At 41.1% G+C, this 23,147-nt stretch overlaps 1 protein-coding gene across 16 annotated transcripts in view; it reads right to left on the reverse strand.

Annotated features, from left to right (window-relative positions):
* Nucleotides 1–14,064, reverse strand: part of PHF21A (PHD finger protein 21A) — a 289,223-nt gene extending 275,159 nt beyond the window's left edge. For 2 of the 16 annotated variants that reach the window (XM_077114532.1, XM_077114527.1), the window contains exons 1-2: nucleotides 10,648–12,320; nucleotides 1,503–1,631 (exon numbers count right to left, since the gene is read on the reverse strand). The gene's annotated coding sequence lies outside the window, so the exon portion shown is untranslated. The other 14 variants (XM_077114531.1, XM_077114528.1, XM_077114533.1 and 11 more) reach the window with 10 other exon arrangements.
* Between the last annotated feature and the right edge of the window lie 9,083 nt (nucleotides 14,065–23,147).

Raw genomic sequence — 23,147 nt, forward strand, 5'->3', positions numbered from 1 at the left:
ACTAAATAAAGAAAATAAAACAGCAGAAAGGTTTTGCAGGCTTTTTAAAATCAAGTCCTGATAAGTTAATGTCACCTTTTCCTTTCAGAAAAAGAATTCTGCTCTGAGATGCTGGGGGCAGGAGATAGGGAGAGAAGTAAACAAATAAATAGAATAATTCAAGTTATAAAGTTTGGTCTCCATGAAATGATGATTTCAATAATTTACACATATCCAGCTCTATCGAGTGATAACTGCTTTTTAAGACATCCTCAAAAATGCTGCAGCAACAAGCCAAATACAATCACTTGTACTTAATATGCATGCTGCATACTCCACAATGTTACGTCATATCAGGCACAGAGAAGACGCTTACCAAGCTCTACTGCTAAGCTATCCTGCGTTGTATAAACTGCCTAACGACAGAAAAGGGCGCTGCCATCCGGGCGGGAGTAATGTGTCAGGGCAGCCAGCCTTTTCCTTTTGGTCAATTCTGAAGAAAATAAATAAAGCTTATATTTCTTTTAAGCCCAACTCTCTCAAGGCCTTTACTTCCAATCTTTCAATCTTTCACAGAAAGAAAGGCTGTTTTTTTTAAATTAAAAAGCTGCAAAAGATCACTCCAACTCAAAGCCCCACACCTTGTACCAATCGTCCTCCAGACGTCCCCACGGCTACCCCTTCGTGGACAGAACCGCCTATTTAGAGCACCAGTCTCCAAGTGCCTGCGAGCAGCCAGGGGAGGGGAAGAAAATACAACTTACATTTTTAAATCTCATCCTTTTTAAATTTCAACTTTCCTGCACTTTTTTATAACATGCCTAAGACACTAGTTCAGACTATTATACATAAATACACATTCATAATTTTTATATATAATTTTTTCATCATATAGCTATGTATTTATCATCACAACCAACTTTTTTTTCTTTTTTGTGAAAAATAACATATATATAAAGAAGTAATAAATTTCAAAGTACATCACAAGTAATTGTAGGACAGATTTCAGAGTTTGGTATGGGTTAAAACTCTACGTTTTTAGGTTTTTACTACCAGCTGCTCCCAAACACCGGAGAGTAAAAGAAGAATCAATGTAACGAATCTGCAATCATACTCATTTGTTAAATCCTATCTTCTCTGTATAACTCCACCATCACCTTTGATTTTTCTCCCACTCTTTAGGGGGTATTTGGGCTATGCCCATTCTACTTTTTCACATTGGAAGAAGTAGTCAACACTGTGGGATAGAAGGATGGAATTAGCTGATGTTCTGAAGAGGCTGGGCCCTCTAGGTTTCAGGACTTATCAGATCCAGGGACTCATCTGGAGATTGTAGGTTCCTGGAAAGTTACCCCGGTACACAGAGCCTTTGTAGAATCTTACAGGTTTTCTTTAGGTTTGGCAGGAATGGTTTTGGTTATGGGTTGGCAAGTTATGATAGGTAGCAATGTTTAACTGAAGCTTGTTAAGTGACCTCCAGAGTAGCCTCTCGACTCTATGTGAACTCTCTCAGCCACTGATACCTTATTTGTTATACTTCTTTTCCCCATTTTGGTCAGGATGACATTGTTGATCCCACGTTGCCAGAGCCAGACTTGGTGGCCATAATTTTAAAAAGAAAGTTCGGAGACCACAGGACAAGACAGCCAGGGCTAGAATAAGAAAATCAGGAAAATTAGGCTGGTGCCATTAATATATTCAAATTATTGTCTCTGCCTCAGTTTCACCATTCACGACATTACCTGATCCTTTTGTACATTTCTGAGCCTATTATGAGGCATAATAAAACACTTTCCAGGGCATGCTATAAACCACTCAAAATGAAAAGCACATTTGAATGTTACCAATGAGAAATATTCAATTTGGCTTGGTAAAATTCTGACTATGCTACAGTTTAAATAAGCTATGTCTTATCACATTCAATTCTTGGAATTTTAAGGCCAGGCTTCAGCAGTTCACGAAATATGGGTCTAAAGAAAAATAAAGCATCTTAAATGCAAGGAATGAATTTTAGCATTAGAAAACTTTTAAGAAAACTTCCATAATTAAAATAAAAAATTACAAAGCTGTATTATGACCTTAGTAACAAATTGAAACTCTGAAAGCCAGAGTCAAAAGATATTTAAAATGGATTATAAGGCCTTGAGTATGCCTTTATTTAATATCATACCAGAAAAATGAATAGCAATCAATTTACCTTCTTTTTTTTCCCTGTTGTTTTAAAAATACTGTTATTGATATATAGCATTTAGTGGTGGGACTAGGTATGGGGATGGGGATGAGGTCAGACAACACTAATTCATAGGAATTAGTCCTGGAACTCACAAGACTAATTCCTATGGAAAGCATCTGTATGTCAAATAAGCAGCACTGGTTTGCGTTTCCATTAACTAAAATATAACAAGTAGTTTCTTGTTTTTTTAAAAAAAAAGTTACCTGAAATCACAATTCTTCTCTTTATAAGGAGCTACAAAAATGAATTAGTTGAATTTAATTCTTAAATGTCTTCTAAATTACTTATGTAGGCTAGGTAACAATGTTGCCATTTTATATTAGTTAACTTTTTTTTACTTTAAAAATAACAATCACTTAGGCATGAGGTGCAAGTAAGAAGAAGGTAAAATGATTTTTCCCCATAGGGCTTTAAATTTATAACCTTAGTGAATAAATTTCAACCACCTCTCTCCCTCCAACCTCATTTCCTCTTCCTACATGAACACTACTTTCAATTAAAGGCAAGTTTTTAAAATAGCACCTTGAAAAGTAAATTACAAGGGGGTATTATGGTATAATTCCATTTTTTCTAAAATGCAAATATATTACACATATTTAAATGCAGAGAAAATTATTTATTTATTTATTTATTTAAAAAATTTAACAAACAAAAACATTAACATATGATCATTCCATTCTACATATATAATCAGTAATTCACAATATCATCACATAGTTGCATATTCATCATTTCTTAGAACATTAAATGCAGAGGAAATTTTTAGAAGTACAAGGGGAATGAGAATTTTAATTTCCTACTTTATACATTTCTATAGTGCTAGAATTACTTTTATAATTCAGATGCACTGCTTTTATAACATTTCTTAAAAGAAAGCATACTTATCTAACCCTCTAAAATGTTAAGTAAGAACTTACTGAAATAACAAGTGTAAAGTATTTGTACCTACTGAGAAAATGTATAAAATAACCTACCATGCTAAAATGCCCAACTTCCAATCTCTAAAAAATAGATATCAGACCCCACTCTATAACAGGCACCGTGTTGGAAAAGGGCATACAATGAGAAACATGATGCGCGCTGCCCCAAATGTCTTCATTTCCATTACATATATCCAAAATATTCAACCGTACCAAACCGAAATCAACATGAAACATTCTCAAAATGAGTTTTCAGTAAAATTGAAAACTCCTTTAGTAATTCATCTTCTAGGTTTCTATGGGAAGTACATAGTTCATAGCAGCATTTTGGACTCTTATGATCATGGGCTCTGGACTCAAATATGAGCTTGAATCCAATTTGCTAACTTTGTGATCCCTGGAAGCCTCCATTTCCTCATCGGTAAAATGGTCATAAGACAGTTATTAGTAAATCCTCAGAATATTGTCGTGATTAAAGTACAATGAGATTCTATATGTAAAAAGGCTTAGCCCTAAATATGATAAATGCTCAAGTAAATGCTAATTATCATTTTTAATATAATTGATAATAACGGGCAACCCTAACGTTCAGAAACTGTTTACAACTAATCAAACATTTAAAATCTACACCTATGCCATTACTTGAAGAAGAAATATATATATGAGTAATCTGTGTAAATCTGAATATTAACACACAAAAATACCTTTCAATATAAAAGCCCATAGTTAAAATTTTTCATTATCATAAGAACTTAACACACTTGGTACATTTATGATTTATATTACACACTCAAATATATCAATGCATGTTGTCAAGAACCACTCTGTAAATACAATCCAAGAATGTGTCTCTTTACCACTGAGGGGGTGAGGGTAGGGAGAATCAATATGATCCATTTGATTCTCATATATTTTAAGTTTTTAATATTAACATTATTAACTTGATACTTGACACAGACAAATATTTTTTAATCCAGTCATTTATTAGTGATAAAATGTCACTTACATATACTGCTTTACAGTATATAAAGTACATTCATGATTATTAATTCATCTAATCCTATGACAGCATAGTGAAGCAGACTGTGCTATTATTCCCATTTTACCACTGGGAAAAACAAAGTCCAATTAAGGCTGAATTTCCCAAGAGCGCACAAGTTAAGTGACATGGCTGGACTTGAAGCCAGATATTCTGACAACATCAAAACTATTTCATGTAAGTTGGCCTAGGACATTTCATTTAAAAAGACAGAAAGCTGTGCTCAATAATTTAGATGTGTCAGAGGACTCTACAGGAAAATTACACATGGCCACCCAGATTTCCTCTCATTATTTCCAAATTCAGTACTTCAGGAATTACAGGAGTATGTGCAACCATAAAATATAGAAAAGGGGAGTTCATCCAAGCCTGATATTTCCTGCATTGGCCAATTAATCCCCAAGACCATTTTTCCCCTTATAGTTAGCTCTCTGAATTTCATTTATTTGTAACTGAATTTATTTCATTTTAATATTAGTCTGGCAAAGACAAGTTGATAAAAAATAAATAAAACAACTCACAATGTGGAAACATCAGACCAGATTCCACAAGTTTTCAACACTTCTAAATAATCTATTTAATGTCTAATACAAATATATTAACAATAATTTAAATCACATTTACGAAGAAAAAAGGTTATACTAGCAAAGTGGCTTTGTTATGTAAACAAATACTTAAATAATTATTTAGAAGCAGAGTTCTTTTAAATAAACATAGGAGCCCTCAGCAGTAATATTCCAGGGAAAAAGCTGGAATAGATACTACTAGTCAATCAGATCAGCCAAACTGATTCTACATACAATCAAACTAAGATACAAACATCACAACTTATATTTACGTTTTTCAATATTCCTACGCATCCCTTTCCCTTTACAAAAAGCTAAGAGATCAGCCTTGCAAATGAAAATGCCCTACAATTTTTTCAAGAGCCTACAAGAAGTTAAGAGCGCCCTAAAAAAGAAATCTAATATAAAGCCTTTAAAAGATGTTTTTGAACCTAATATTCTACGTACAACACAGACCTGAAACTACAATTTCTTTCTGAGTCTGCTCACTGGCCTCCAACATATCAGTCACAACACCGTCTACTTTAGTGACAGACTGGTACATGCTTCTAAACACAACACAATTTTTCCAAGGTACGTACAATGTGACACAGAGCATTTTCTGCAACACCTTATTTTCATTAATCAACTAGTTTGGAAATTCTACCAGTGCAAACATTACGACCAAAGCAATGTTCATAATCTTCTAAACTTTCCAAAGCCAACCAAAGGCTTGCGGTAAAATGGCAAAGAACACTGCATAGGCAGGACTGATTTCCTAGTCAAAATTCTGCTACTGGCTGGTTGTCTCACCTCGGGCATATATCCTTAGGGAGGAAGTGAGGTGTAAAGACATTTTACATACAGCAAAAAATTCTAAGGAATTGCCACATCATTACCATAAGCCAAAAATCTCAAGTTATAGTTAGAACAGCCTGTTTCTGATCAAATCATAATGTAAAAAGAAGGAAAATGTAAAGCATGTTATTTTTTAAAAACAAGAGCCACTACTACTACTGAAGCTGCTAATTTTATTCAGTCCTTATTAAGTGCTAGGTACTGTACTAAGCAATTCCACAGATTTCAACATTTAATCCCTGCAATAATCCTCTGACATTAGTTAATAAAGCAAAAATTAAAATATTAGCCGCCCTCAAAAGGACAGAAATTTAAATTTTACAAATAAAAACAAACACATTATTAACAAAATCGTACCCTCTACATGTTTGAGTGCTAAATATACACAAAAACAATACTTATTTTCATGAATCCTATTGCTAAGGAGTAGTAATGTTCAAGATGTCGACAATTATTACAGAATCACAGAATTCTGAACTTAATACTCGCAAAACACAAGCAAAAGCCTTCCATCCAACTTCACTTAACTGTTTCCATTCAAAAAAAAATGTATATATATCAGGCCTAACAATGATATTAGATATCACCATTTAAGCAATAATAGGTTTCAAATAGCCCATACTGGCAATCTGTAACATTTTATGTATAAAGAGACCTATATCACCACAGACATAAAAATGATTTACAACTGCTAAGTGTTGATCACACACACACACACACATATATATATATTTGTGTGGTGTTGTTATTCTACATGTAAGCCATAGAGTGGCTGATATTAAAACAATAACCTAAGGTAAATTAAAACACTAGGTTGTTTCTAAAGACTCACTTTAGAATTTCAGCAGGGTAACAAGCATATTAGTTTACTTAGCAGAAAGTTCTGAGTGGCCTGGGAGGGAGACTGTATAAAATGGAGTAGACAAGACGGAAAGGTTGCCTGCACTGCTTAAATCAACTACAGGCCCCACAATGCAATGCTCTGCCCCAAGTGCAGGGGAAACTGCAGTGCATCCTGGGACTTGTAGTAAGCACAACCACTTCCCCTGCCACACCAAGTTTCAAGCCAGTCTGAACTATCTAACACAATCTAACTACATTTGATTATCAGGGTCTATGCAAATTCAGATCTAAATTTGTTCTCTGCTCTGGCACACAGTTTCTTTAGCAAATACTGGAAAAACTATTAATATTTAGATGAACATTTTCACCTTAGAAAAACCTTATACAAGATGAGTAAATGAAAAGATGGGAATCAAATAATATATGATGGAAAACACAATTTCTAAAACAATTTTTTAAAAAGTATGGCTGGATCAGTTTAAGGCTCTCTATAAAAAAAGAAACAGTTTTAATAGTTTTACCAAATTTTCTCTTAAAGATAGTTTTCAAGTTATATTTTATATATAATTTTTCTTAGAGGAAATTCTCATAAGAAAATATCACTCTAGTCCCCACTAGGGAATATATTCTCTTAGGAATACATACACCCAACACCAATACAAAAGCAAACAAAAAAATATTTAAGTTTCCCTTTTATCAAATCTCTACTCAGTGTTTATACCTTCTTCCCCTCACGCTTCATTCCATGTACACAAACACACACACACATGTACACGTTTCTGGACAGAATAGTCAGGAAAGCAACACTCCAACTACAGGCCCATTTCTCTCATCCAGTATAACCTCTTTCAAAAGCACAAAGGCTTTTTTTAAAAAAAAGCTATCCATAAGATGTCCAAACCCAGTAAGATAATTTTGAGCTATAATTTATACGTATACAGTTCCTACACACCCCTATTTTCTAGAAGACTGAGGAAGGAGGCTGAGAAAGAACTAAGAGCAATCTGTATCAAGAGGCTTATAACACAGGTGGTGGGTTATTTTCAGGCAACAGCACCTTCACAAACATGCTGTGGAAAACAGTCCAAGAAAAGATAAGCCAGCACACAAATTTAACACAATCCAGCTAAAAATCACCTGCAACACGTGCTACTACCTTTCACCATAAGTGACAGGCTACTAAAGGATGTGAAGCTTCATCAATACAATATACTGTCCATAAGGCCAGAGATAGCAGTTGCCATGGTTACTATCACCCACTCTTATCAGGAAATTATTGTCATTATCCTGAAGTTTTTGGTACTTATTTAAAAGGGGGGGGGGTGGACGGTTGAGGATTCTGACTATTAATTGAGTGGAAGAATCAACTACTGTTTGGTCTGTAAGTATGCTGCTTTAGAGATGCACATGGTTAACAATACTTGGATCTGCAGCAGCAAAAAAAAAATCAATTCCTTTCTGCTGCTCCTTCTCCTCAAGTACTGACAGTTTGTATTCTCAATGCAGCCAAAACAATAAAACAAAAGCTATCTTTTTGGCTTCTGTGTTTAAGTTATTTTTTCCCCCTAGGCCCACAAACAGAGACAAAATAAAGCCTAGATCATCAACCAGTTAGTCCCCAACCCCCTTCTACCTCCACATTGCCCGTTCACTGTCTTGTCTACTGAAAAAACTGTACACAGTTTTTTTCCTTCAACCAAGACCTGCTCACTAACCATTTTTCATTAAAAAAAAGAAAAAGGAGGGGTGGGGGGGGTTGCAGAATATTAAAGGGAGAGAAGTGGAGGGGTATTCAAACTGCCAGACAACAGTCTCGTGTAAGAAAGTTGATTTAGAAAAGCCCAAAGGATGACTGAACCTCACAAATAATCTGTAGAAGGAAAAAGTTCACCACCACCCCAGTTTTAAGACTGGATTTATGGACAAGTAATAAAAAAGTTACTCTTAAAAGTCTATTTCAACATTCTGCAAAAGATAAGTATTCAAACATTTAATACACAAGAATTATATGAAAGCCTACAAATTAGTACGGCCACATATACATACAAACTTAAAAAGAACAAAACATAGGCTATTTAAGAAATAATTATCTACAACAAAATTTAACGCAGTGTTAACATATTACCTATTAAAAAATATCTCAAAGCAGCAAAAACACACCTGGTAAAGTTAATGTGATCAAAATACACTGTCGTGCTGCTAAAGAATACATAGGCCTATGAAAAAAGCCCATGTAAAAAAAGCTCATAAGAAGTCAACATCAATCATTAATATTTTTCAGTACTAATTAACATGAAAATTCAAACATACTTCAAGAAATCAGCTATGAATATAGGCTTAAAGAAATTCTATCAAAGGATGGAGACCTAAAACTTTAATACCTTCCTTTTCTCCCTTTAAACAGTAATTAAATACAAAAGGCTTCAGCAATAAAATACCAGGGATACAAAATTTAAAAGAATATTATTATAACCTTAATTTCACTATTTCCTCACAAAGAAACTTTAGCAGTCACTGTCTGTGGGATGAAAAAGTTAATATTGCCCTGAGAAGTTTCATTTTTTTCTAAACAGTTAAATGTTTTTCTCACCTTCCACTCAGGCAAGTTTCTATATTTACTTTCTCATTGGGGCTATTTCACAAAGAATAACCACTTTTAAAATTTAAGATACTGTGCTTTTTGATATGCTCATAAATACAGAAACTCCCGATTAGCCATATTTTTATTTTTAAATTTTTCTACTTCAAATTTGTGGACAGTCTATTAAGATAGTCACGGCTATGAGTTTTAAACCTTTGGGCTCTCTTGCAAGTAAACATCTAAATGCACCCCTCTAGATTTGAGTAAGTCATTTCCTCATGCATCCTTCTAAAATAGAAAAACAAAAAATGATACACACATGTACCTAATACTCAAGCCTGGGATAAACATTTTTTACACTTTGAAACAAGCTCGAAAGCTTTAGTCAGTAAGAATTTTTCAGAAAGTTAGCAGTCAAAACCTATCAAAAACATGATATGTTACTCTGTGTGTTATTAAGAGTCTACAGGAAACTCTGGACACTTAAATGTTAATTAAAATCAATTACTAAATTATCACAACAATGGAAAAATGAAGAAAATCTTTAATAGGGGATACACATTTTACAGGATCTTCAAAAGAAAAATGATCTTTTTTTGAATTATGTAAAACTGCTTAGGCAGCATGTTTAAAACAAAGCTTCAAAACTGTAACAAAGAGCTTTTTGGTGACCACAGCATTATTAAAAAAAAAAAATTCATAAAGTGTTCAGGGTACACTTTTATTTCCTAAATGATATAGAAAAAGCATGTTAAGGACAGACTCCTCTGTTCAGGTATTAATTAGTTACCTATCTCAACAACTTGACATTTGCATGGCTTCTAACAATTTACAAGGAACTTTGATATGTATTATCTCATCTGATCCTACTGAGAAAAAAAGTACAGTATTATGCCTAGAAAACAGAAAAAATTCAAAGCAGGTTCATCAAATTTTCTATACATTCCTAAGTTTCTATAACTCTGACATAAAACTTTACAAGCAACACAGTAGCATGATATTTCCAGGAATGATCAATTCACCTAACATTAACAAGAGTTTCAAAGGACCATGTGCTGTAAATACTGTGAAATAGTTAAAGCAGCTACTTTCACCTGTACCTTGCCATCTGCGAAGTAATGGACATATCAGCAATGATCTATGCCCATCATTATAGCTTCGTTTACAGTTCAAGAATTTCACAGACTTTAGAGGCCACTGTAAATACATGAGCCATATATAATTACAAAACTGTGTGCTGCTGGTACCTCAATTTGAGTGAAAACACACACACTTACACAAAGTTAAAATTTTTACCACACCATAGTTTCCTTTCTAAAATCTCAAGTTCTCTATACCCCACTTGTATTAAAATTAAAGGGATAATCATAAAGCTTGAAGGCACCAAATGACATGAACTATTTTTGTTTATAGCCATCACATCATCTTTTTAAATGTTTTCAACACCCCACTCACGAATACAACTCCCCTAGAAATAAATTAATTCTAACAGCACTCTGTTCCTAAACCCAGCACCCTTAAGCAATGCACAATAACAAAACTACTTGTAGGCAGTCTTAAAAAAAAACAAACAAACAAAAAAAACAGTCAAATAGTTCAGTTTCAAAAAGCAAATGTAACTAAATAATATAAATTTAAAACAGACTTACTCAAAATCTTTCTGGAACTTTAAGGTGTTAATCCTGTTGCTTGGCTGAAGCCGTATTAAGTGTCAAGACCCTCAAAATTCAGATATGCTTTTTCTTGCTGTAGCACCTCCTGCTGGATAGCATTTAGAGCTCTTCATGTAAGCAGAAGAAGAATATTTCTGCAGCAGCTCCTTCCAGATGACTGAATAGGAAAAAGGATGGACCCTTCAAAGCTAAAAGAAATAGGGCCCCGTCCATCACTTATACCTCTCAAAAATAAAATTTGGCATGGGCAGGCGTCTGTTTCAATCTACTACTATTCCAGTTCCGCAAAGACTTGCCTGAGTCCAAAGTGTAACATGCTTACATCTTGCAAAATTTCTTAAGTTAAAAGGACTTCAAAAGCACTCAAGCTTTTAACTTTATAAGGCCAGCCAAACAACCCCAGTTAAACTGTAAACACTATTACGTTTGACAAAAGCAAAAGCCTGATGTAAAGAAATGCACCTGAATTATTTTTAACATGTTAGCCAGACATTTGTGTTTTGAGAATTTCCTGCACTATTACTCTACTCTTCACTTTGAGAGTTGTACATCCACAGAAGTTTTAAATACAGAAATTTTTTTGACACACGTAAGTGTAACTACACATAAAAAATTGGTTTTTGCCACCGAAAAATTATATCCTGGGGTTTTAAAAGCATTCTGAAGATATTTTAAGCGGCCCCCAGAAATCTCGTTTTAAGCCCAAAACGCAGATTCCATATACAAACAGAGGCAGAAAATAATAAGAGGAAACTTACAAAATAGAATATGAATAATACTGTCCCCAATAAAAATGTATAACAGTTCACTACAATGCTATGAACCAAGTAAATTGTGAAACTTAAAAGAGGTGGCGAGTGTTCAGAAATAGAAAAAAAAAAGCTGACCTATTTATTTCTATTGCCCAAATGCGAATGAACACCAGATGTAAACAAACAACCTAAAAATTATGCTTCGATTTTTTAGCTCCAATTTCAGTCCCCCTACCAGGCCCTCAATAAAGCTACAGATGACAATGAATATCCTCTCTCTAAAAGGAGATAGTCGAGTTCCCGGCCCTACAGGATCTCTATAAAGTATGCCCACGAAAAAGCTTCCTTCCTAGAGTGCAGAACGGCTATTAAAAATAAAAATCAAAAAAAAGAAAAACTTTCCCAGCCCACATTAGGATCTGGTTGTCCCATTCTGCTATCAATGATTAGCATCTAAATGTTCCTCCCTTTCAAACTTGCCCCGGCTCAAGCATCCACATTCCTGGCCCCTACTATGAAGAATGCACAGCTCGCACCCAGCCACGGGGCCGACCTCCGAAATCCCAGACCCAGCCACAAAGTTCACTGTCAAGGGCAGCGTCGAGGCCCACGCACGCCCCGACCTCAACTCCCATTGGAAATTCTAGAAAGCCATCCTTCCAGAGACATCGCTACGACACGGCACAATGTGGACGTGCGGCGTGAGATCCTCTACTTCCAGACCTAAACAAAGAATATTTCAACAGAGGACCGGAATAGGATGACACCGGCTCGCCGACGGAAGCCAAACCTGCCTGCCCTCAGCGTCCTGCCTCCACCTCCACAACTCAACTACTCGGGAGTCCGCCGCGCCTCGCGCCCCACCCGGCGAGCGGCCTCCTCCGGGCGCACGCCGCCGACAAACTTGAGGGAGCCCCCGGCCCGGGCCCGGCCCCAGCCTCCGCCGCGGGCCCACCTCGCGCGGCCCACCCTCGCGGCCGCGGCCGGGGATCCTAACAGCCCGCTCGGCGGAATAAAGAGGCCGAGCGGGGATGACGAGAAGTGCTGGGAACTGCGTGCGCGCCGGGGTGGACCCAACGGAAAGAGTCCCACTCCGCGCGCCCCTCCCCCCGCGGGGGCGCGGGCGGGGGCGGGGCGGGGGAGGGGCGGCCGGACGGCGCGGGCCGGGGGCGCGGGCGGGGGGCGCGGGCGCGGGCCGGGCGCCCGAATAACAAGTTGCAGAAGAAGAAGAAGAAGCGGAATTTCCCCAGCGCGGCTCCGGCCACCCAAGACAAATGCACCAACACACACTCACACACACACTCGCTCACACTCGGCCGGGCCCGGCAGCGTCAGCAGCCGCAGCTTTTTTTTTTTTTTAACCAGATCCCTCAGTCGCCAAACAAGATGGTTTTCCAAAAAAAAAAAAAAAAAAAGGAAAGAAATAAATGATTATCCTAAAAACTTCCCCCCGACAGCATCCCGGGGGGGGGAGGACGAAGGAGCCAAGACGGTCCCCCCGGGCCGAGGGGCAGCGCGGGGGGCGGCGAGGCCCGCGCCCCCGCCCCCGCGCCCCCCGCGGGACAACGTGCCGCCCCCCGGCCGCCGCCCCCGGCGCGCCGCCCTGTCACCCGCTCCGGCCCGGCGCTCGCGCCCAGGCTCCCGAGGCGGCTCGTAAACTTACTTCCAATTTACCCTGGGGAGGGGGAGGGCAGAGGGAGCGAGGGGCGCCGCGGCTCTCCCATTGTCTTTTTAGGGGGAGGGATGGGGAGGGCACGCGGGGGGCGCCCGGAGGGGAAGTTGCCGCTCGAACCTCAAGTTGACTGAGGGGTCCTGACGAGAGCACCCCCTCCCCTCCGCCCTCCCACACAACCCTCCCCCTCCCCACCCCCACCGCAAACTCCGAGCAGGCAGCCCCTGTCCCTCCCAGAGACAAACACCAGAGACGAGACAGGCAGGGAGAGGGAGAGGGAGAGAGGGAAGGGGGAAGGGGAGGAGGGAGGGGAAACAGAGCTACTCAAGAAAAAGAGAGAGCAGAGTGAGAAGAGAATGGAAAAGCTGGGATACTGCACCCTCCTGCTGCTGGCTGGCTGTCCCCCCTGGCAGCTGGAGGCAGGAACTCTGAGCAGGAGAAGCAGGAGGAGGAGGAGGAGGGAACTCTTCTTCATGGGGAGGGAGGGAAGAAGCTGGAGCTGCTGCTGCTGCTTCTGCTGCTGCTCTGGGCCTCTCGCACTTTTTAGATATTAGTGTGTTAAGATGGTAGGTTGTTCCCTTCTCCCTCCTCCTCCTCCTCCTCTCCTCTCCCTCTCTCTCTCACTCTCTCTCCCTCTCTCTCTCTCTCCCTCTCTCTCTCTCTCTCTCTCTCTCTCTCTGGGCTGTTTCTTTCCTCCTCTTCCCCAGGCAAGGGGGGGTGGGGAGGAGGGGGTGGGGGGAGGAACTGGATCCTCCTCCTCCTCCCGGAGAGACACACACAGGCCCCGGGCCGGAATGGGGGGGTGAGAGAAATCAGAGCAGCAGGAGAGAAACTGTGGGAGACAAACAAGCCCAACTCTTCATCCTCCTCCTCCTCTCAGCAGCAGCAGCGAGCACCACCAGCCCATTCACCACCCGGCCCCGGGCCGCAGCACCTCCGCCGCCTCAGCCCGGGGATCCCTCCGCCCAGGCCCAGACACACTCGCCCGCGCGGGAGCCCGCGGCGCGGCCCCGCCGGCCCGCGGCCGCCGCCGCCGTGCGCGCCCCCGCCGCTCCCGAGAGCCGGGCGAAGGGGACTGGGGCCGGGAAAGCGGGGCCGAGGGAGGGAGGAGCGGACCGCGGGGTAGAGGGCCGCGGCGGGGAGGGAGGGCCTCGCCAAGCGGAGCCAGTACGGCGGCCGGCCCGGGCCCCCGCGCCTCGGCCCGCGGCTCTCGGGACGCCCGGGCCCTGGCGGGGGCAGCAAGGCGCGGCGGGGGCCCGCGGCGGCGCTCGGCGGCGCTCGGGCGGGCGGACTACTTGACGTGTCGGTGCGGCGAATTTATTTCACTTTGCCTAAGGAACGGGGTGTGCTGCGGCCCCCATTGCCTAGGGAAAAAACCCGGATGTAAAGTGAGTGAAACTAAACTAGAGTGAAGTAGGGCAGCGGCGGCCAAACTCCAGCGCCGCGGCGCGGGGCCGAGCCCGAGCGGCTCCCAGCTCCGGGGCCGCCGCAGTGCTGGGTTGGGGCCGCGCCGCCGCCGAGGCGAGGCCGGAGCCCGCTGCCCCCGGCCCCGCGGCCCGAGCACCCGCCCCCCCGCCCGCGGGAGCCGCCGGGGCCGGAGCGGCCTCAACTCCCTCCGGCGCGAGCGGCCGTGTGGCCGGGGGAAGAGGGCGGCGCGGGGAGGCCCGCCATGGGGGCGCGGGTCCGGGCGGCAGGACAGCGCCGCGGCCCGAGCCGGCCGCAGCCCGCCGCCCCGCCCCCCGCGAGCCGCTGCCCGGCGAGCACGGCCCCGGCCGCCTGGTTACCGCGGGGGCCGCTCGCGCACTTCAGGATTGCCGCCCCCACCATGTTTTTAGTCCTAAATTCTTTTGTTCTGAGGGGGATGATGGCATTTACTTTTCCGCTTTGTGCAGCAGGGCAGTCGCCGCGACTCGGCCACGTACGATCTGGCGGTTTGTCGTATTTTATTAGTGAAAGTATTTTATGCCTAATCTACCTCCCAGGACTGGAACATGGAGACCTGCAGAGACGGAAAAAAACAGAAGAATTCTTGTTTGGAGAGGTTTCTTGGCGGGGCGGGGGAGGACCTCTTTTTTTTTGGTTGGTGGTGGTGGTTTATTTAGGTTTCAGATCAATAGTTTTAAAGTTAAAGCCTAATATTTGTGTATGGGTTTTAATACTGGATTCTAAAATAACCCCCAACCACAATAAAGAAAAAAAAAGTCCAAAATCCTAGATTGAAAAAAAAACAAGCCCTACTGGACGATGATATTATCTGCGCTGTGCAGCACGCTGGACTTAACACAGTGTTGGCCTACGAATGTTAAATAACAATAAACCCCAACCTCAACTGAATACAAATGGGGGTGGGGGCGGTTCTGTTTTTGAGGCTCAGCACTTTGGTAGCATCTGCCACTACTCATTTTCCAGGCCTTGATTAGCCATGCAGCTCCCACAGGCATGAAGTCCAGTTTTTGCAGATAAAGAGCAGCAGTTGTGCGATGATTTGCCCAAAGTCAAAGTGAGTCATTGGCAGAACCAGGAATAACCTTGGGCGCTATTTGTTACTAGTCACATCTTTGCCATTAAACAGTATTTCCTCCAAGAAATAAACAGTATTTTAAAATAAACAGACCTCTCTTTACCTTGTTATTTCACCAGTGGTGCTTTGAGATCCTTGGATATATTGAAGGTATTTTCTTTCTTCTGTGATCTGAAAATTAAGTTTTGCTTCTCAAGGGAAAGCAGTGAAGAAAAATTCTGATTTCTTAAAGTTAAAAAATAAAAGTAAGGGCTTTAAGTGTAGGCCATTTAGTAGTCTGAGCTTTATATTTACAAAAATTTCACGGCAGAGAAAGTATGTGAGTTTGAGAGCAAAATAAAAACCTCTATAAATGATTCAAGAGGCCTCAATGAACTCATACTGTCGTGAAAATAAACCCATGACACAGTCAAGATGAATAAGGGAGGGACAGGTTGGGTGGTAAGATGTAGCCTCAACCATGAAGAGAGCGCTTACATTTTGAAGGGATAGCAGGGGCCGGGCACGGACTAGTTTCCAGAACCGGAGCCGAATGGTGTCATTTCACATCAGCCCAGACTGTCAGAATTCTTCCACAGAAAGACGGCGTTAGTGTTTTTCCTGGAAATTTTTTTAGAATTTCATAGAAAAAACTCCCAAAGTTCAAATTGTAACTGAATGTGTAAAAGTATAGAACGTGGGGTCAGCAGAGCTTTGCTGTAAAGGCCCAGCTGGTTACCATCATGAACTTTGCTGGCGGTACAGGCTGTCCCAACTTCACAACTCTGTTAGTGCGGAGCAGAAACGGCCACAGACAATATGTAAATGAAAGAGTATGATGGTGGTCCAATAAAACTTACATTTACGGGTGCTGAGGATAAGAATTTCGTGAAATTTTCACATCACCAAATATTGCTCTTTCGATTTTTTTTTTCAACCTTAAAAAAAAATGTAAAGACCTCTCTTAACTTGTGGGCTTTACAGGCCAGGTGGTGGGCTGGAGTGGGTGGGCAGGATAGTTTGCTGACCCCTGCTATAGAAGACTAGTGGACTAGCCCCATGGGCTTGTACGAGAGGGTGCTTGGTTATTGAAATTTCTATATAGCCATCAAAAATTAGTTGTCAGGCAAAGTCATGCAATAGATATTTATACTTAAAATACTGAATAGTCATGTAATACTCCTGTAACTACAAAATTTTATGGAAAAGAGTACTCTAGCTTATGATTCATTGATGGGACACATTTTCTTTTATATATATATATAAAGGATATATATATATATATCCTTCCTCAGTGTAAGAAGCATTATTCCTTTTCAGCTAACACACCTAGAGCAACCAGGTATCTCCCAGACTCACTTTCCCTATCTTGTAAAATGCAGCTATCAATGATGCCATCCGACTGTTGAGATGACTGAATGAAATAATGCATGTAAAGTGCTTAGCACAGTGCCTGACAAATAGGACTTGTAATGCATCTTTCCCTCAAATTCATTTTCTGGGTTGACATAACTGCCCTGGAGAAAGTTAAGAGTGCAGAGGTGGCAGATGGGGTATAAGGAGTCTCGGGCGGACTGAAGGAGTGTTGTCGATTCGTATTGTGATGAATTTTGGTAGGTGTCCCTCAGACCCAAAGCATCTCTGTGTGCTGTTACAAGGCACTCAGTAGGCACACACTAACTGTATGGGCTTAGAGAAAGCACTTAATTTTTCAGAACCCAAGTGCATCCCATATATAAAATAAAGATAATACCTTATAGGATTGTGGTGAGGGCTACATGGGATGGGGGTCAAAAAAAAAAAAAAAGATAACAATTAGTATAAGTTTGTGAAAAATCCCAGAAATAAAAGCTGGGAATTGAAAGTTTACCACTAAAAGTTCAACTTACAGATACAAATGTGACGAAACAATACTAGCAGTCACACAGTAACTTAGAGTTTGCTCTCCTACCACCTCGTCACACCAAAAGATCATTCACTAGAAGCCACCGAAACCGCTGGTGGGCGCGAGGGTGGCTCAGTGGCAGAGATCTCGCCTGTCATGCAGAGGCCCGGGTTCGATTCCTGGTCCATGCACTTCCCAAAAGGCAAGCGAAACAAAAATTCAACAAATGATTCTGCAATGAAGGATACCCACATGGAAAAATAATGAAATGTGACCACGGCATACAAAAAAAAAACCTCTGTTGGACAAAGATAAACTCAAAATTTGAATGTTATTAAACATCAGTGTTTTCATATATATTTTTACTTTCTGTTCTGTGTTTGAAGAGGTCATCCAAATTTCAAGATTAGAGGATACCCATGGTATTATTCTTGTACTTTTAGGGCTTATCATTTTTACATTTACCTTGTTACCATTTGTAAATTTGCAGGGCGGGTGTAGAATAGAAGGTAGGGAACTACACAGCTTCTTTTGAGAAAACATATTTAACTAATATTGGGATTGGGTAATGAAAAAACGACATTCAAAATGATAAAACAGCTAGCTCCCTATAAGGACCATCAGTCTAATGCAGAGAAACTGTAAATACAGAAAAATATAATGGAGGCATTATAAATATATAATAGAGAATGAATAAAGAAGGGGGTTCTTATAAATTTTTTTTTATTATTAGAGAAGTTGTAGGATTACAGAAAAATCATGCAGAAAATGCAGAGTTCCCATATACCGCCCCCTACTCCATTATTAACACCTTCTATTAGCGTGGTATATTCTTTTAAATTTTCATAGTTTACAATGTTGTAGTAGCATAGTACACACCTGTACCCATGGATTTTAAGATATTTTATACTTGTATTTGAATATGTCTATCTCTGATGTTCTGGAATTTGACAGTATTTCAAACAAAGTAATGAAAACTCCTTGAAAAGGATTGATGGCACCAACTTCATGATCCAATCCTGCCTTCACTCAACCCCTATCCTTTTTGATACCCCAGGCTGAAAAGTAACCCCATTATCTCTAAAAACGACAGCCTAAAGATTTGAACTCGGTCTGAAAACCTGAGGGTCTTATGGCTTCCTCGAGACAGGAAAATAACTATTGGAACTCAAGTCAGGTCTTCTTCTTTTCTAATTTTTATTGGGCTGGAATAAATGAAAACCCAGGTTAAGCCAACAAAGTGTTTAAATAAGTGGAGGAGATATATCGATGTGATTTTTAAACAGCTATGACAGAAAATCCCCAGTGACTAGCAGAAGTTGACGGTACCTTCTTTCTCCCCCTTTCTCAATGGTTTCTGATCTTTTATAAATCTCCATTCTAACTGTCTAGTAGGTGTGTTTATGGTAAGCCAATCATAACTGGAAATGGATCAGGTATAAGTAGTAAATAAATAAATACTGATGAAGAAGCGGTCCACCCTGGGACAACACCATCAATTTCATTACTTTGCCATAATCTGCAAGGTCAATTTAATCCTAAACAATTTCAGGTGTGTGTGTGTGTGTTTAAACGAATTAATTAGTACAGAACTGCTCAACTCGGCACCATGGATGTTTTGGGCCGGATGATTCTGGGTTGGGAGACACTGTCCTGTGCAATGTGGGGTGCTTGGCAGGGTCCCCTGGCCTCTTCCCATGAGACTCGGCGCAACCACCACCCCCTGTCCCCCTGCCCCCTCCCCACCCAGTCGTGAGAACCTAAATGTCTCCAGACACTGCCAGCTTGCACCTGGATGAGAACCACTGGGCCAGACCACACAGCATGGACGTGTTTGTGTGCGTGTCACTCTGCCTTCAGGTCCTGATTCCTGGACACCGCGCAGTCAGGGGTGCGGCCGGACCTGTTGTTCAAAGCTGAAATGGTCACGGTTAGAGTTGTAGAAATGCCTGCCTTAAAGCTGCTGATCTGCTAAAAGCATCACCCAGAGATCCTGAGAGACGGGGCTGTTTAAAGAATTTTATCATCTTGTTGAGTTATTTCTGCCTTTACTTTATCTTTTATCAACATAAATAAATTATACTGTGGACCCGAGCAATAGTGTTATCTAGTGGAAAGCAGCACCAGATTTGGAGTCTGAGAACCTGAGCTTGAGTCCAGGCTCTGCAGATGTCTAGCAAATTATTTTCTCTCTCAGGACTTGTTTTCCTTGTCCAAAATGTGGGAAGCACTAAGATTTAATCCACTGGGTCGTCGTGGGGGTCCGGGCTGTTAATGAGAGGTAGCAGGGCTTATTCTTGAGGAATTGGAAGCACTGAAATTATGTACAATCCTGGGCTGACCCTGGGCAAATGACACACTTTTCTAAACCTCAGTTTCCTTCTATGCAAAATGCAAAAATAGCCATTGGACATCATAGAGTTTGTATAGAGCTTACATGAGATAATGTGTGTCATCCATGCTTGATAAAAGTTATCATCAGGCCTTTGGTAAGCTCTGTTATACGCACAAATACATGTCATTTTATTATCATTTATTTTATGTGAACATTGAAACATGGAAACCTGAAGAATTCAATAATGCACCTATATACATGAAACCCTGTTATAAATATGTTGCACCCCAAATTCCAATCAAGTGAGAACAGCATTAAACTGTAGTTTGCAACCTTTTATCTTCCAAGTTAAATCTGTTTGGACACAAGTTGGTCACAATAACATAAGATCCTCCTTCCTTTATTGAAATAAAGTTCTAATAAGTTTTTTACGACCTCCTTTTCACATGGAGCAGGTGGGGTCAGGTATACATGCCAAGCTAGAGCAACATTTAGCCAGTCCTACACATCGAGATACTGCAAAATCAGTGAGGATCAGATTACCAACGTTATATTGCCACATGCCACCTGTTAAATGATTCTGAGCAATTTACTTCAAGCACCTCAGTCTTCTCATCTGTTAAATGGGAATAACAGTGGGATTGTTGTTAGGATTAACTGAAATAACACATGGAAAGGCTTGGATGACTATCTAGTACATGCACTCTCAATTAATACAAATTATTGTCATCCGCTTAGGATGATGCCCCAAGGAAAGATAGGAAGTTTTGGAGATCTCAAGAATTCTTTTAGAAAATAAGGAAATTTCACAACAGAAGGGGAGCTGGATCAGAATAGTTAAGGGGTGCTATCCCAGAGCCCCAGGATACATACCAGCACAGAGGACAGGTCTGCAATAAAGGCTCGAGCTTGAAGCTTGAGCTACAGCAGGGCTCTGGAGGGCAGTGCCAGGGAGACAGCGTGCAAGGGAAGGACCCAGGTGGATGTAAAGACAGGGCAGTTCTGAACAGACAGCCATGGGGTGTGCCTGGCATCCGAACAGCAAACGACCTGATTTTTCAGAGACTGGAGTAAGGTCTGAGAATGATAGCTTGTTTGATGTGGACCTGGAGAGAAGAATAAGAAAAGACACAGCCTCAGGAATCATAATCCTGGGGGTCAGAACCTAGAAAGTCCTTCCAAGGAGCACAGGACTTTATCCAAGACCAAGTGACTAGAGGACCTTGTCGTGTGTGAATGACTTGGCACTCTCTCACGCTGAAACAAGATGTAATTGGGCACTTGAGTCACCGTGAATCCCGAACAAGAGGAAGAGATATGCTAACACTGAAAAGGCTCGGGGCAGGCTGGGTCTCCTAACCTACGCATGGAAGAGGAATCTCCCCTTCTGGCTGATGACAATAAGGAGCTCCCCCAATCCAGCCAGCAACCTGATTTGACACAGTTGGACCTTATTTCTTATTTCTTCATTATCTGAATCTTGTGAATGTTTATCACCACTATAAGAATGATAAGGGTCTTTGAAAGGAAGCAATTTGGTTGCAGGAGACGTTTCAGCTTATAAGACTCAGCAGAAGAATTATGGTCAATAAATGTGAACTGTTGTTCTCACTTTCATGAAATATCTGTTATTGATGAATCAAGGGTATGAAATAATCAAGCCAGGTAAATCTGTGGTCTATGGATTTCCCACTGAGCCTGAACTTGGCCTCAGAACCCTTCTCAACACAGTGCATCAGGCAGTCATTACCAATTGTTTGGAGCTTGCCCATGATATAAATCCACCTTATCAAACCCGGACTCAACCCTCATCCCTCACTATAATTAACGTACCCTTTTCCTATCCTCTCCTCCCAACACCCAACACAAAGGGTATCAGATATGAATACCCGGCTTCAGCCCTGCATATTTACAATAAACCTCTGGACAGGTAACAATGACCTCTCTATTTAGGGACCAGTTCTCATATGTCTAACTGATTTATGGCCTATAAGTAGTCATATCAACCCCACTGCTGAATAATTTACCTGTTTTGAGGCCATCCTCTCTGGATGAACCTGGCACCAGCAGTGTGCCCCCAGGCTAGAATCAGTGGAGACCTGCACCCCGAAGTGCTGGGGGCGGATGAGCAGAAGCCCTAGACCTCGTTTTAGGTCCAGCCAATCTGCTTTCTCTTTCACCTCATTTCTTTTCATCTCTAAAATGGGATATTAATTTCACCTATTTACTAGATGGCAATGTTAGGGGAACTATTAAAATTATAAATGCTTTCAAGGCTCTCATAACTAGAAATTTTTAGACTTGAAGCATTATTTCTGAAGATACAGCCCCCTTTGATGAAAACCATTATTACCTCCGGGCTAATCATTTGTGTTTTAAAGGATGTCATACAAAGAAATCAAATCTCTTCAGTACCATGATGCTGATGAGCTGGGAGGGAGGTTGTTTCCGTTTCGGAGTACAGCTCACACTGTCCGGTCTGTGAGATGGATATACCATACTGCTCATTTTTCTCTCTTTGCTTGCAGAGAACTGGCAAACTAGAAGTTGCAAAAGATTGAATTTACTGAAAACTAGTGCTACAAGTGAAAGAGGAATTTATTAAATTTAAAAGCATATTTAAGTCCTGCCTGGATCAAGATGGTGGAGTGAGACCCTTCAGGGCTCTATCCCCTCACAGGAGCTTTGAACAACCAGCAAGAACTGGCAGACACACCTTGCTTAGCGCTCAGAAAAACCGGAAAGGACCACAGTAACAGGGCGAGCTCCTAATCAAGAAAAAGTCTTAAAGAAAATCAGGAAAATAGTTGATAAACATAAATAAATATCAAAAGAGATATGAAAATTATGAAAAGTAACCAAACAGAGCTGAAGACCACAGTAAAGTAAATTAAAAATTCCTAGAGGGGTTCAACTGCAGATTGGAGCTGGCAAAAGAAAGAATCAGATAAGACCATTTAAATCACTCAGTCTGAGAAGTAGAGAAAAGAATGAAGAAAAATGAACAGAGCCTGAGGAACCTGTGGGACAACATATGGGGACACAAGTGCACCCATATATGCATTGTGGGGGTTCCAGGAAGAAAAGAAAGAGAGAAAGGGGCAGAGAGAATATTCAAAGAAATAATGGCTGACAACTTTCCAAATTTAACAAAAGATATGAAAATACACATCGAAGATGCTCAATGAACTCCAAACTGGATAAATCCAAATAGACCTATCTATTATAGTCAGACTGTCAAATGCCAAGAAAAGAGGATTCTGAAAGCAGCAAGAGGGAAGCCACGTGTCATGTGCTAGGGAGCCCCGGGAAGACCATGCCGATTTCCCGTC

Source organism: Tamandua tetradactyla, chromosome 8 (genome assembly GCF_023851605.1).
Source record: "Tamandua tetradactyla isolate mTamTet1 chromosome 8, mTamTet1.pri, whole genome shotgun sequence".
NCBI lineage: Eukaryota > Metazoa > Chordata > Mammalia > Pilosa > Myrmecophagidae > Tamandua > Tamandua tetradactyla.